At 42.7% G+C, this 16,037-nt stretch overlaps 1 long non-coding RNA gene and 4 other non-coding genes across 5 annotated transcripts; 3 read left to right on the plus strand and 2 right to left on the minus strand.

Moving 5' to 3' along the window:
* The first annotated feature begins 9 nt into the window (after window positions 1-9).
* Window positions 10-2,135, plus strand: LOC121041641 (uncharacterized). Its single transcript, XR_005795800.1, has 2 exons — window positions 10-79; window positions 1,869-2,135. It is a non-coding gene; the product is annotated as an uncharacterized LOC121041641 (long non-coding RNA).
* Window positions 2,136-6,049: 3,914 nt separating this feature from the next.
* Window positions 6,050-6,121, minus strand: TRNAH-GUG (transfer RNA histidin (anticodon GUG)). The gene has a single exon. It is a non-coding gene; the product is annotated as a tRNA-His (tRNA).
* Window positions 6,122-7,580: 1,459 nt separating this feature from the next.
* Window positions 7,581-7,652, minus strand: TRNAH-GUG (transfer RNA histidin (anticodon GUG)). The gene has a single exon. It is a non-coding gene; the product is annotated as a tRNA-His (tRNA).
* A 644-nt stretch (window positions 7,653-8,296) lies between these two features.
* TRNAH-GUG (transfer RNA histidin (anticodon GUG)) lies at window positions 8,297-8,368 on the plus strand. The gene has a single exon. It is a non-coding gene; the product is annotated as a tRNA-His (tRNA).
* A 7,356-nt stretch (window positions 8,369-15,724) lies between these two features.
* On the plus strand, window positions 15,725-15,828 carry LOC121042192 (U6 spliceosomal RNA). The gene has a single exon (XR_005796035.1). It is a non-coding gene; the product is annotated as a U6 spliceosomal RNA (small nuclear RNA).
* Window positions 15,829-16,037: the final 209 nt, after the last annotated feature.

Consider the following 16,037-nt stretch of genomic DNA (forward strand, 5'->3'; position numbering starts at 1 on the left):
GGGGTCGACCCCCCCCCCGCCCCTCGCCAGGGAGGAGAAGAGGGGGTGCGGGTTTCCAGCCGGTGTGGACGCACGAGAAGTAAGTGGGCGACCCCAGGGCAGGGGATGCAAATCCTGGACTGAAGGTGAAACCTCCACGTGTCCCCACACGTGCCCCTGTGCGGGCGCACCTGTCTCCATCTGTTCCCCCTCCCCAGCTCCCAGCTCACGAGCGGCGTCTCACACTCCTGGGGTCCTGGCCCTTGGACGCCTCCCGTCCCTCCCCTCCCTTCCCCCAACGCCTCCTAACTGGAAAATATCCCAGGAGGTAAAGCTAGGGAGGGCGAGAGAAGGGGCTGTTCCATAAGATGTGTCTTTAACAACCGCCTCTCTTCTGTGTACCATGGGAGCCCCACCTACCTCCTCCCATCCGAATGCTCCCACTGCATTGCTTCCCAATCCAGGCAGACACATCTCACATCATAGATAATCAACTCCCTAGTGACACCCACTTCTCCCGTGTCGTTTCCACACACGCCTTCCTCACATGCAAACAGCTCTCACGCAAACGTCTCCCATCCACGGGAGCACCAGCTTGGAGCAGGCCCACTCGGCCCTGACGGCCTCACGCATACACACGCAGAAATCCCTTCAATCAAATCCCGGGTTTCATTGTCAATCAGATTAGTGACAGAATAGAAACAGACAAGTCAATAAATCAAGTCTAGAAACAGTTCCAATGTTGTCTATCACAAACCCCTTATCCTCTGGAGGCTCAGATGCTCCAGCGATAGGCATTTTTGTCTTAGAAATAAAGCCAGTTTCTGCACAGAAATAATGTAGCCCTGAAGCCAACACCAATATTTGCTTTTGGTTCTGCTGGGAAGGTAGCAGCTTCACCTCATCATCATCCATCCCCCCTGGCACTGCCTCAGTCTCTCTCTCACCCTTGGGCTTACATCTGCCATGTGAGGGAGCAAAGAGCCACATGAGGCCCCAAAGGGAAGGGGGCTCAAAGGTGGGGTAGTAGAAAAGGATGTGATGGCAAACCTGCGAGTCCCCTCGGAATCCCAGGGCCCAGGTTTGGAAATATTTGTTGGCTTTCTGCTTTGTGCATATTCTGGTTGGCATTATAGGACAGTGCTTCTCAAACTTTAATGTGAACGTGAAACACCTAGGGAACTTGATAAACTGCAGTTTCTGATTCTGCAGGTCTAGCTGGGGTGGGGTCCTAGACTGTAGTTTTAACAGGCTCACCGTTTATCCAGACGCTGCTGGTCTCCACACCCCACCCCCAAACATACACACACTTGGCTGTGGGAGACACTGACTAAGGAGTCCAATAGTTGTGGGCTCTAGCCAGATTTCTGGGCAAGATACTCAGTGCAACTGATCCTCATTTTCCTTGTATCTGCAAAGGGCATAATTGTTGTGTGAGGATTGGGGAGATGATGGGTAATGAACATGCTCTGAAACCTGTAAAAAAATGCTTACAATGGTAGGTGTCACATGAAGGCCCATATGTTTAAAAAGTATGGAGTTAACCTGCTGACAGCTCAGGGGAATGGAATCAATCAAGTTTACACAGAAGATGCAGCCTTCTTGGGGGAGGTAGACCTGAGCTGGGTAGGATTTGGACAGATGAAGCAAAAGCGTGAAAGGTCACTCTAAGCTACGAGGTCAGCATGAGCTGAGCAAAGGTGATGGGGTAGGAAGCAGCATAAGAGAGAGGATTCATGGTGGTGAAGAACGCGAATAAATGCTAGATGAGGAGGGGAGAGGTTATGATAAAGGTAGCCTTTAAATGATAATTTTAAAACTACCTTTTGTGCACCCTGCAGTTCCTGTTGTTTTAATTGATCTGTTAATGCACTTTCTTCCGTCACCAGGGTACGGACTCCTGGAAGCAGGCTGTTGAGCACCTCGTGGAAGCCAAGGAACTTGCTATGAACCAAGGATATGGAGGTGAGGTCATCACAGCAAGGCTCTCTGAGACTTCGGTGAGGTTTGCCAGATTCAAAGTCTTGCATTTTAAGCATTACACATAAAATCAGGAGTCTGTAGGGGAGCAGGGTACTCTCATCATTTAGTGCAGAGCCTGTCATGTGGCAGGAGCTTAACAAATGTTGAAATGAATAAAGATAATTTCTCTTGTTCTTATTTTTATATAGCTATAATTGTGGTATACACAATTTTATGTCCTTATTTTTTTCACTTAACATTGCATAATTTCCCCATTTTTATTATGTAAGCTTTATTTTCTTCCATTTTTAAAAAATAATGTCAAACCTACAGACAAGTTCAAAGAAAGTACAGTGGAAATCTGTGTGCCCTTTCCCTAGATTCACTACTTTTTATCATTTTGCCATATTTACTCTATCCCTTCTCTTCTTTCCTTAAATGTTTGATGCAATTTGCAAATATCATGACACTTTCACTCTAAATAATTCAACACTCATTTCCTAAAAATAAAGAATTCTTTTAGAGGGCCATATGAACACATCCACAACAGTGTTGTCTATTATGCAGTCCATATTAAATTTTTCCCATTTTTCCCTCAAAATGTCTTTTACATATATATTTTTGTCCTGATTCAGGATTTAATCAGGACCCCTCCATTGCATTTGTTTAAGTTTCTTTAATCTTTCGAAATCTTGAACAGGTCCCCATTTTATCGTTGCCACTTTGTTTTTCATGACATTGATCATTATGAAGTGTCAGGGCAGTTGTTACGTAGAATGTCCCACATTCTGGATCTTTCCATAGTTTATTAGATTCAGTCCAGACATTTTGGAAAAGACCACTACATAGAGGATGTTGTGTACTTCCCACTGTGTTACACTGGCAGGCCAGTAATGCACATTTGTCCCTTTATTGGTGAAACTAGGCTAGATCACTTGGTTAACATGGAGTCCATCAGATCTTTCCTTTGCAATTTAAAGTAAGCTGTGGTGTGATAGCCTAAGATCTTTGATTATTTGCTCCCAATAATGTTTTACCTAGCGGTTTTTACTTCCATTGATGATCTCTGCTTGTATTTGTTATTACACTGAGGATTGCAAAAAATGGTGACTCTAACCCTGTCATTTCTTCTGCATTTATTATCTGGCATTCTTTTGTAAAGAAGAGCTGCTGTTGCTCCTATCTCTGTCTCTTTGTCTCTGTTTCTCTCTCTCATCTCCATCATCTCAAAAATTACCTATCTATCTATCTATCTATCTATCTATCTATCTATCTATCTATCAAATGTGATATAATCCATTATCATTATTACTGTTATTACTTTTTTTAAACTTGTTTTATTTTTTATTTTTTAAAATTTACATCCAAATTAGTTAGCATATAGTGCAACAATGATTTCAGGAGTAGATTCCTTAATGCCTCTTACCTTTTTAGCCCATCCCCCCTCTCACAACCCCTCCAGTAACCCTCAGTTCGTTCTCCATATTTAAGTCTCTTATGTTTTGTCCCCTCCCTGTTTTTATATTATTTTTGTTTCCCTTTCTTTATGTTCATGTGTTTTGTCTCTTAAAGTCCTCATATGAGTGAAGTCATATGATTTTTGTCTTTCTCTGACTAATTTCACTTAGCATAATACCCTCCAGTCCCATCCACGTAGTTGCAAATGGCAAGATTTCATTCTTTTTGATTGCTGAGTAATACTCCATTGTGTGTGTTTATATATATATATATATATATATATATATATATATATATATCACATCTTCTTATCCATTCATCCATCGATGGACATTTGGGCTGTCTCCATACTTTGGCTATTGTTGATAGTGCTGCTATAAACATGGGGGTGCATGTGTCCCTTCGAAACAGCACACCTGTATCCCTTGGATAAATGCTTAGTAGTGCAATTGCTGGGTGGTAGGGTAGTTCTATTTTTAGTTTTCTGAGGAACCTCCATACTGTTTTCCAGAATGGCTGCACCAGCTTGCATTCTTACCGTTATTATTCTTTGATGCTCCAATTGTCTCAAATTTGGCCAACAGAAGTTCTTTAAAGAGGCTTCTGTGTCCTTTTGACTTGGTCCCCTCAATATTTAAGCAGTTAACTTGCTTTCTTACAGAAAATATTCTAGATTTACACTTCCCCTTCTGTAGACTTGTAATCAGTCATTTTTTAAAAAGGAACTTCATTCTTTTTAGTTGGAAATGGTATTTAAAAGCTGACTTAATACTTCATATATGTACTTTTGATACTTTAAAAATGACAATTCAATATATCATCAAATGAACATATTTTAGTTTAGTTCAATATTACCTTATTTGTTAAGCAGTCAGGCTATTTACACTCTCTTCCCTTCTAAATAGCCCTGTAATAAACATCTTTATGCACATAACTTTTCCAAGTTTAGGATTATTTCCTATAGTAAGTTTCCCAGAAATGGAATTATTGGGGCAAAGGTGTACTTTTCTTTTTCTGATTCTTGATAAACATTGCCTAGTTGCTCTCATGGAAGGTTTTTAAAATCAACAATGACTTCTAAGTGTCAAGCCCAAAGATTTTATCTTATTCCTCTTTCTCCTTTGCAGCACCTGAATGTGCCGACCTCCATCCCTGAAACCTTCTCCCAAACTTTCCTTAAATGACACTGTTATCATTCTCCTCCTTTCTTTCAGGCTATACCCTCTTCCTCCTTTAACCTCCTAAATTTGTGCCTGTCTCAAGGCCTGGTCCTTAGCCCTCACTTTTCTTAGTGGGTACTGAGTGGGGGTGTCCTCCCTTCTGTTTGTCTGACCTTGGATGCCCAGTCCTCTCCGGAGCTCTGATCCCTTCTGGGTTTTGTCTTTTAAGACTGGTGCTTGCCTTTTGTCTCCAGCCTTGCCTCAGGCCCATCTCTGTACACAAACTTGAGAGAACAAACATCTTAGTATGCTTAGATATGCACTCTGTACTTTGAGATTCTAGATGTAGATTGAGTTTCATTTGGGCCAAGTTTTCTATTTGATATGAAAATAACATGATTTTGTTTTGAAAGAATACAACCTGAGATGCAATGAAGTAAACTGGGCCACTTGCCTCAATTTTGGACTCCATAAGAAACCTCTCTTCAAATATTTATGGAGATGCTGTATGCTTGGAATATACACATAGTAAGATTCAGTTTTACCTTTCATTAACCTGAATTTTTTAACTTTAGTAGTCTGTAATTTAAGTTTGATCCTGATAAGATAGCAGAGAGATGGAAGTGAAGGGTCTCCAAATGGACTACCAAGTCCCTCTTCCCAACTCCAAAACTAGGATACTACCCTGCCCTTCCAACATGCAATCGAATTAGGGCTGCTTCTCAGCAGAGCCCAGGCTACCATCCAATGGTTTTTATAAACACAATGAGGGATCCCTTTCCCCTATATCTCACCAACCCAGTCAGCCTTCACTTGCCCCAGCCAGCATCCAGGACCTGGGGAGAAAAAGGACAGGATCCGTGGTGGATATTCCCTCCTGGTATGTGTACTCTTCTTTGTAAAGGGAGTATGCCTATCTGCATATTTGTTACCTCAAGTCCTGTCTGACTTCTGGGGGTGAAAGCGAGGAAGGGAAGAGGTCATTTGTGTTATGTAAGAAGCAGAGATGGGGGTTATACTTTTATGCAAATATGCATATATAAATATTTGTTTATACAAGGACTGTCATGGAAAGATGAGGGAAACTAATAATTGGTGGGTGAGGTGAAGATAGGGAGACTTACTGTTCATTGGACTTGTGCGCATGTCTTCTCTATTTAAACATACAACTCAAGTTTTAAAAATTCATGAAAAGGAAAAAAAATTGGAAGGTCACAAGGGCGCGGTTTTGCTGCTGTAGAGTGATTTAGACACCATTTCCAATTTTTTCGGGCAGGGAGGGATTCTAACTCATGTGAAACCGTATTCAGAGCATTAAATGAGAATTACTGGAGGTGGTGATCTTAGGGCCGGCTCAGTTTTCAAGGTGGAAAGACTCGGTGATTCACTTCAAGAAAGCGAGTTGTGATCAATATAAAACGTTATCCACAAAAAGAAAAAAAAAAAAAAACTAAAAGGAGAAGCCCCTTGCCGTGCCATTGTTCCCACAATGCCGTGACTCGGATTCGAACCGAGGTTGCTGCGGCCACAACGCAGAGTACTAACCACTATACGATCACGGCGAGCTACCGGGGACCTGTAAGGATCGCCTTCTGATTGTCCTCTTCAACAGTCATAGGCCTTCCCGCTCTGCACGTCACCAAAAGATCCACCTATAGGGCGGAGTTCCAGCGTAACACAGATTCTGGGAATGCGCAGGCGCAGTGCGCTCTCGCCAGTCGCTCTCGCTCTCTCGGGTTTTGGTCCATTAGCTACAGAAAGTGTTTATGTTGGAGTGGGGAATGGTGGGTTCCGTGTGAATGAGGTGGGCGTTTAGGGGGACCACTTGGGCATCCAGGGACTGGACCGTCCGGAACTCAGTGTCCACAAGTTGTGTAACCACCATTCCTAGGATGCCCATCTCCTGTGCCTGAGAGATCTTTGCAGCGACCCCGGATCTGAAGGGGGCGCTCCTAAGGGGTTATAGTCCCTGCTGATTCCCCCAGGAGTGACCCAATGTCGCCGCCGTGGAGGATGTGGACTCCCCCACGCCTGACTGTACACATGTAAGGGACTCAATGAATGCATCTCACCCTGCCTACCCGCTCCCCACCAACTTCCTTGCAGCTTCTGCTACTGCCGCAACGATCCTGACTTCTTCCGCGGTACTCCCGCCGGTACCGTTGGCCACCTCGGTTGTGCCCAAGGAGCAGCAGGGGCCGGTGCGATTTTTCTTCTTGTCCATCAGTGTTCCCGCCCCACCGCGCCTAGAACCAGGCCGAGTCCACAGTAGGCAGAGGATTTTTGCTAAACTGAGAACGTGCCACTAGTTCTAACAAGAGAATCCAGGGTGGCCACCTGTCTGCTCTAATCATCACCCTCACCGCCTGCAGAGTCACCAGAGGGATATTACTAAATACAAGCTGAATCCTTTCACTCCTCCACCCCTCACCCCCACCCACAGACTGTAGGAAATTCGTCCACCTTTTGCAGCCCATCCTTGGCCCTCCCTCAGTGTCGCTTCCCATTCCCTAATTACTCGCATTCATTCACTCAACAGGTCCTTTAGAAGTGAGGGTGGGGAAGAGGTAGGATTTATAGAGTAATTGCCATAGTTCCTTTTTGAGACCTCCATCATACCTGTGCACACGAGATTATCCTGGCTGCTCGGAAAATTCCTTTTCTGACTTTAAGAGCTACTTCAAAAATCACCTCCTCTGTGAAGACTTCTCTTCCTATTATTATCGGGAGTCCTCTTCCAGCGCTGCTATGGAAATTCATATATATGCCTATGACAACACTTATTAGCCTTGTGAGTGCTCTGTGCTTTGTCTCCAGTGAACGGTATAGCGCGTAGCCGCGGTAACAGGAAGCCTATATTCTTCCGAGGTCCAATTTGGCCAGAGCTGGCATGACGTAAACGTCGTTTCCAACTGGCACAGGGGACTGGGATCCATTTTCGAGAATGTTGTTACAAACTCGAAATAAAAATGGAGGACAGCAATAAAAACCAAATCCCCTGCCGTGCCACTGCTCTCGCAATGCCGTGACTCGGATTCGAACCGAGGTTGCTGCGGCCACAACGCAGAGTACTAACCACTATACGATCACGGCGAGCTACTGGGGACTTGGCCTTCGGTTTCCTCGCCTGAGTTCTTCTCTATTGAAAGCCCCGCCCCCTTGTTACGTCACGGTCTGTACCTGCTGATCTCCAACTTAGCCTCTAGCTGTGAGAACACCGACGCCCTCGTTTCCCTGCTTTTTTGATTTCTGTCCACACTCGCCCGGGGGTCAGACCCCACTGCTTCACCAGTTTGAAGGCTGCGCTCCAGGTTTCCGTCCCCCCACCCCGCCCCGCACCTCGAAGGAAGTTGTGCGGGTGCGTCGGAACTGTATTTCCTTCTTGTGGAATTCTAGAGACAACCCCGTTCCCAGCCGGAGTCCACTCAGATAGCGTGACCGCCAGGGCATGGGGGTGTGAAACGGACCTACCGTTCGGGCGACCCCGGGCATCACGTCCGTACAGGCTAGACGTGAGCATAACGGCCTCATAGGAGTTCTTTCTTTTACGATCCGTACGCACGACCGGCTGAGACCTGCTGGAGAGTCCTCGGCGCCCCTACTCCGCTTAGGGGTCAGCGCGAGTGCCAGAAGGGCCTGGCACACCATGGGCGACTTCGGAAGGCCAGGGCGGCCGGCCAGCTAGACTAGAAGATCCATACTTGGAAGCATGGTTTCTTGTGGCGTTCCGGTAGCGCGCCGTGATCGTATAGTGGTTAGTACTCTGCGTTGTGGCCGCAGCAACCTCGGTTCGAATCCGAGTCACGGCATTGTGGGAACAATGGCACGGCTAGGGCGCCTTTTTAAGTTGGGGAAGCCACTTTGTACTCCGTGACTGTGCCCCGCTGCTCCTTAATATTAGGTTAGTGCCGAAATTGAAGTTCTGGGACTTTACTTCCTCTTTCTAATTCTAGAAGTGCTAGCGAATCGGCCCACTCTCCATCTTGCCCGCTGTGTGTTTCAGGACGTTCTGTGGGGGTACTTTCTCTTTCCTCATTTGGCCTCTGTTAATGGTCAGATCGTTAGTGAAGAATGGGCCTCTCCAGCTCCTCTCAGGGGACCTGAGGGTGGCAAGGCAAGTCAGGAATCATTTCTGGAAGAGTTGGGACATTTCGGTGGGGTGCTCCCTTTACTCACAATCCATCAGCAAAAACTCACTGAACAGCATGTAAAAAGCAAGACAATGCTGCATGCTGCAATTTCCCTGGGTCTTCCTGCTCCCAGTTCCCTAAATTTGATGAGTTTAAAGCTACAAAACAGGACAACTAAGACCATGAGAGAATAGAATGGTGGAAGGTGAACCTGAGAACTTGCTTTCTCTTCCATCTTGAGGTCTTTTCTAGGCATCAGAACCAGGAAAGGGGTAGAGGCTGTAAGAACTCTCTAGTCACACATTCCAGCTCCAGCTGTTTCTGTTTTGGGGATGGATTTATTTTCTGTAGGCTTCCAGTCTCCACTCTAAGTCACTTAATTTCTTTCTTTTCCTTCTGATAGACTCCATAGTAGCTGACACTCTTTCTTTAGGCTATTCCTAACACTGTTTAAAGTTAGCATAGCTTAATAATTAATCCCATGACACCTGGAAGCAGGCTGCCTAGGGTTTGAACCTGACTCTTGCATTAATTAGCTGGGTGACTTTAGGTAAGCCACATATTGTCTCTGTGCCTCAGTTTTCTCATTTGTAAAATGGGAATAAAAGCAGGCTTATGAGAATTAAATGAGATAATACTTGTAAAGCAACAGTGCCTGCCACTCATCAAGCCCTATTTAAGTTTTACTTAAATAAACTAGTAATAAAATTAACTCCTTAAAAATGGACACAGTGACACTTAAGCATCTGAATGTTTCAAAGTAAACATTCCCCTTTCTCCAACCAGCTGCCCCAAATATTTTTGGAACTGTTGTTTGGGGATAACTTTCAGGGCTGATTTATAAGCCATGTAAGTAAATCCATCTCAATATTTATAATCACATTTTATTTTGAAATGTTTTTTGACTGCTTTTCAAATTCACCTTCAAAGAAAAAGATGTCACCACTGAGTTTTAAAGGTGCAATAAGCTTCAACAGCAATTCCAAAAATGTTTTAGGCAAGATCCCTGCAAAATATTTTCTGCAAAAGATCCCTGCAAAAAATTTTTGAATATTTTCTGATTCAAAATTCAGAATCTGGGGGCGCCTGGGTGGCACAGTCGGTTGAGCGTCCAACTTCAGCCAGGTCACGATCTCGCGGTCCGTGAGTTCGAGCCCCGCATCAGGCTCTGGGCTGATGGCTCAGAGCCTGGAGCCTGTTTCCGATTCTGTGTCTCCCTCTCTCTCTGCCCCTCCCCCATTCATGCTCTGTCTCTCTCTGTCCCAAAAATAAATAAACGTTGAAAAAAAAATTAAAAAAAAAATTCAGAATCTTGGTTCACAACCCAAAACCACTAGATTGGAATCTTCATTTTATTAAGATCCTCCCCAGGTGATTCATCTGCACATTCAAGTTTGAGAAGTGCTGCTGTTGCCTAGAACCACTTGGCTGGAATGGAGGCCTTCATTGTTCACCTTGTCAGTATTTGGGGTGACTAGAGGGGACCTGCCAGAGTCTACTGGGCCTCATCCAGGGGAGTAACATTAAGGTTTTGAGGATGAAAAGATGGTGGTCTGGGAGGGAGTCACCAAGAGGCCCATATTGAGGGATGGCTTGGGAAGAGGCAGCACCCCTGGACTTCCACTAGGAGGTGCTACACCCCAGAAGTGGATGTGGAATGCTGAGGCTGGATAAGACTCAGTCTAGAAGACACCACTTTGGACTTAACCCCCAATAGGGAGCCCATTCCTCAGGGATTCTCTGGATATTCAGGACTCAAGTTTCATTTATTCATTCATTCTTCATTCATTCAGTAAACTAGCATCTTTTATCTCTAAAAGAGAGATATATACCTTTGGGGAGCTCCAAAGGTATATACTGATACTCTTGACCCAAAATACTTTAGTTTTCCAGCCAAGAGAAAGCCCAGAAACAAAAACCAGAAAACAGCACAAGAAATGGTAGAATGAAGAGGCATTTCCTTCTGCAGTGGAACAAAACTTTTCCAAGGGAAAGCTGACATAAACTTTCACCATAATTGTAAAATAATTGAAGTTTATTTTTAGCACTTCCAGTCCCCTCACTCTGACACCCTTCCACCTCTTTGTGTTATTCTTATCTCATTTATTCTCAGTCATTAGAGCAACAATATTTATTGAGGGCCTATGTGCCAGACACTGTTCTAGGTTCTGGGGTTATAGTAATGAATAAGACAGATGTGTTGTTCTCATAGAACTGTAGTCTAGTGCAGACATCAGAAAAGAAAGCTGAACAAAAAATAAATAGGAGAATTTGAGCCAATGGAAGTAATGTGATACAGATAATGTGATACTGTTCCCTGCCTATTGTCCACCCTTCTATTCCCTCAGTTCCTTTGTCTGTACAGAGTATGATGACCGATAATAGTAAGTGTTGCATTTTAAAAGGGATCAAAATTTATACTGAAGAGATAAAGTCTAACCCTGAGTGGCCCAGATGTGGCATAAAGAGCCTTCAGATTGGAGGCAGTCTTATGTGGACAGGGTGAGGAGGAGTCCATGGTGATCTGCATGGACCCACAATAAAATCCAATCCATCCAAGTGGATGCTAAGGGCCAATGAACAAAACCAGATGAACCCTCTGGTAGGCCAAGAACTTATCAAGGGCCCCAGGAAAACAAAGCATCTACCCAAGAATGTAAGACAGTTCTTTTGAAAGAATAAAAAGCACTGACGTGATAATTTCAGGAGAGAGGGGGGGAAAAAAAAACCCTAACTGAACTTTGTTAGGAAATAATTAACTGTAAGTATTTAAATTTTTTTCAATTACATATGACTCATCATAATCTTTTCACTGCTTAAGACCTTGGGAGGTTTAATCTAGCCCTGCTTGTGCACTAAGTCAGTCCCCTGGATCAAAGATGCAACCCTCAGGGAAAGAAAGGGAGAGAGACCCTGAATTAAGATCATAGTTGTCACCTAGTGGAACATATTCAAATAAAAAATAAATTCAGTAAGAAAAAGAGATAAAGTTGCATTGCTTGTATTCTTGAGTTTTTAACTGAGTGGTGCACCTAATACACAATGCCAAGTGACCAGCACAGAAGTTGCACACAGTAAGTGCTCAGTATGCTTAGTTGGTCTCTTGTTTCTAGGTTCTTCTGTTTCCTCAAAAAGAAACCCATGGGTAGATCCAGCAGGACTAGTCCTGTCATGAGGCCTAAATCTCATTCCTGAGGAAGAATGCAGGAGCTGCCTCTCAGAAGCAAAGGTTTAAATCAGTGGTTTCCAAACATTATTCTAGAACTCATAAACAGGGATGAAGTTTTCATCATGGAATAAGAGAAAATAAGGTCAATGTGGTAAGCTTTTCGAAAGGCTGAATGTATTTAATTTAAAAGACTGTCTTCTAGGCTGAGATTATGTCCTTCATACTTTTGAGGTGTTAAAGTGGCTTTGCTTTTATTACCTGATGGAGAACTGATCATTTTTTAAGTCTTTGCTTGGAAAATTAAAAATTGGCAAGCCTATGTTGATCTCCAAAATTATTTTTGCAATTTTACAAATGAGTAAAATCTAAAAGTACAAAGCTCATTACAGAGCAAAGCATTAGGCCGGGAAGAAATGGTCTTCAGTTTATAGGGAGTCTGCAGAGAAATGCTCAGAGGGAGGTGTCCCTGTTCTGTCAGTCAGTAGTCCAAGCCAACACCCATCCACCTACACAACAAACAGTGGGTCCTAGTATGATCTATGCTAGGCATTGAGATTTAAATGTAAATAAGAGTCATTATTACTCTGAGATTATAATTTCAGTCCAGGGTTAATCAAAAGGGGGAAGAAACAATTACAATTATGTTAGAAGTATATACGAACTGCGTTACAGCTTAGATCACTCATTCCCCCAGGATATGATATTTGAGCTGGGTTCCAAGGCATGTATAGTAATTTTCCTGGCAGAAAGGAGGGAAGGTATTCTAGGCAGAGACAAAGGCAGAAACAAAGGCAAGGAAGCATGAACATACAGGTAGCATTGGGAAAGACAAGTCAGAGCTGTGACATAAGATACAGAAAGGAGGGTAAGGGTGAAGCCAAATTGTGATGATTCTGTTGCTCCTTGTTGAGTCAGGCCTTTTCCCTGGAGGTCAGTGGTTCCTGGCATTTTGTGGTAACTTCCTATTTGGGGGATTCTCTTAAAACTATAGGCTTGTTCTCCAAATGACGTACCTATCACAAAAATATCAGGAATACACCAATTTCCTGAAGGACATTTATAGACTTTGTTATAGGCATTGGGGGACCATTTTTGTGTCCATTTTTAAGCAGAAGAGGAACATAATCACATCTGTATTTTAGAAAGGTGAGGTGTAAATGGGTGATTATTGACAAAGTCTTAATTCAAAGGAGAGACAGAAGAGAATTTCAGCTTCCTGGTCTGGTTTTTGAGGTTGGGGCTTGGAGACTAATCTGGAGGTGAAGGAAGGACTCTTCCCTCACACTCTTCCTTCCCATAGGTGTATGATCAGAGGGCAGTGAGCTCAAAGGCTCTTTAGCCCAGAGGTAAGGGGATGGACATGATGGATGAAGGAAATGGATGTGAGGTTGAGAGGAACCTCCAATATCAAGTGTGGAATACTTTTGGGGTCGTGGCAGTCAAAATAGTATGAAAATAGATGTATCTGTGTTACCCTAATATCATTGTTAGTATTGAGAATCTGACATGAATGACAGAATATCCAAATTTCAAATGTAATTTTAAGTTAAAAGGGAGATACACACGTAAAAGTTGCAAAAAACTGACTCAACTCTTTTCCCAATTTCTCCTAAATTTCAGGGTCAAAATACTTCTGCATCATGACTACCTTTTGGTTCACTGGCCTCATCCTGAGTCTGGATGACTTTCTTACCATATCATCAAAACTGCTAAGAACTCCTTTCCTCCTTAAATCTCTTTAGATTAAATGCTCTAAGAAAACTTGTGGTTTTAAAATACGTTCACAAATTTTTTTGATACTCCTCCCAGAAGTAGGGCTTCTTTTCTCTCCCTGGAGTGAGGGCTAGACTTAGTGACATCTTCAAATGAATAAAGTAGAGGTGATAGTATGCCATTTCTGCGAAGAGGTCATAAAGTGCATTGTGGCTTCCTGTTTGCTCTCTCTCTTGGATCTGCCGGGGAGGAATAATTTACAACGTCCTTCTAGCTAGACTAAGAATCAAATTGACATGAGACAGATTAACAGTAGAAAATCAAATTTAATAGCGTATGCACAGGGAATCCACATAGACATGGAAATTCCAAAGACAGTGAGGTAACATGATGCTTATATGAGCTAAGGGGAAGGATAGGAATCTGAGGATACAAAGGGGAGAAAGACTATTAGCAGGAAGATGAAAGGAGATGTTTGGGAAAAAAAGGTTACCCTATGATGTAGTTAAGTTCCTTAGGTAAAGAGGAATCTGTTAATAGCTCTCTTCCTAGTACAAGCAGGCAGTTGAGGGGGACGTAAAGAGCTTTTCCTGAATCTACTGGATTTTGATTGTTTTTAGCTCAAAATATGTTCACATCAAAGTGGTCTATATTGGGGCAGCCTGCCCTTGGCACCTACAGATCACTACCTCCAGAGGAAGCCAGCTACTGTGTCATGAGGACACTCAAGTAACCCTATGGAGAAACCCATGAGTTGAGGAACTGAGGGTTCCTGCTAACAACAAAACGAGATCTTTAACCGATAGCTATGTGAGTGAGCCATCTTGGAAGCAGTTCCTCCAGCATCAGTATCAAACCTTCAGATGACTGTACCCTGGCTGACATCTTGACTTGAAATTTTATGAGAAACTCTGAACCTAAACCACTCAGCTAAGTCACTTCCAAATTCCTGAATTAAGAAACTGAGATAATCAATGTTCATCATCTTAAGCTGTTAAAATTTCAGGTAATTAGTTACACTGTGATAGATAATTAATACCGAGTTTATTACCTAGAAATGGGGCATTGCCATAACATAAAAACCGAACTATGAAAGTGGCTTTGGAACCGGGCAGACATTAGAAGAACTTTGAGGAAAGTGTTAGGGAAAGTCTGAATGGTTGTTTTGTTGTTTTTTTTTTTTTTTTTGCCTTCATTATGGTAAGTGTACTCTTTAATCCCCATCACCTATTTCATCAATCTCTCCCACCTACTTCCTTTCTGGTAACCATCAGTTTGTTCTTTATAGTTGAGTCAATTTTTGGTTTGCCTCTCTCTCTCTTTTTCTTTGCTTGTTTTGTTTCTTAAATTCCACGAGTGAAATCATATTGTATTTGTCTTTCTCTGACTGACTTATTTTGTGCCACATTATACTCTCTAGCTCCATCCATGTTGTTGCAAATGGCAAGATTTCATTCTGTTTTATGGCTGAATAATATTCAATCACACACACACACACACACACACACACACACACACACCACATCTTCTTTATCCATTTATCTATCGATGCACACTTGGCTGTTTTTATAGTTTGGCTATTGTAAGTAATGCTGCAATAAACAGGGGTGCATGTATCACTTTGAGTCAGTGTTTTTGTATTTTGGGGATAAATACCGAGTAGTGTGATTACTAGATTGTAGGGTAGTTCTATTTTTCATATTTTCAAGAACCTCCATAATGTCTTCCACAGTGGCTGCACCAGTTTGTATTCCCACAAATCATGCACAGGGTTCCTTTTTCTATACATCTTTACCAACCCTTCTTGTTTCTTGTGAGTTTTTTTTTCTTTTTTTTTTCCCCATTCTGACAGGTGTTAGGTGATATCTCATTGTAGTTTTGATTTACATTTCCCTGTTGATGAATGATGTTGAGCATTGTTTTATGTGTCTGTTGGCCATATGTATGTCTTCTTTGGAGAAATATCTGTTCATGTCTTCTGCCCATTTAATAAGATTGGACATTGAGTTGTATCAGTTCTTTATATATTTTGGATACCAATCTTTTATTGGATATGTCATCTGCAAATATCTTCTCCCACTCATTAGGGTGCTTTTTAGTTTTGTTGTTTCCTTCACTCTTCAGAAACTTTATTTTGATGTAGTCCCAAGAACGTGCTCATTTTGGCAGCACATATACTAAAATTGGAACAATACAGAGATTAGTATGACCCCTGTGCAAGGATGACAAATTGATATAGTCCCAATAGTTTATTTTTGCTTTTATTTCCCTTGCCTCAGGAGACTTATCTAGAAAAATGTTGCTATAGCCAATGTCAGAGAAACTACCTGTGCTCTTTTCAAGGGTTTTTATGGTTTCAGGTCTCACATTTAGGTCTTTAATCCATTTGGACTTTATTTTTGTGTATGATGTAAGAAAGTGGTCCAGTTTCTTTTTTGCATGTAGCTGCCCAGCTTTCTCTAGCAC

Source organism: Herpailurus yagouaroundi, unplaced genomic scaffold (assembly GCF_014898765.1).
Source record: "Herpailurus yagouaroundi ecotype Mexico unplaced genomic scaffold, PumYag 184, whole genome shotgun sequence".
Classification (NCBI taxonomy): Eukaryota; Metazoa; Chordata; class Mammalia; order Carnivora; family Felidae; genus Herpailurus; species Herpailurus yagouaroundi.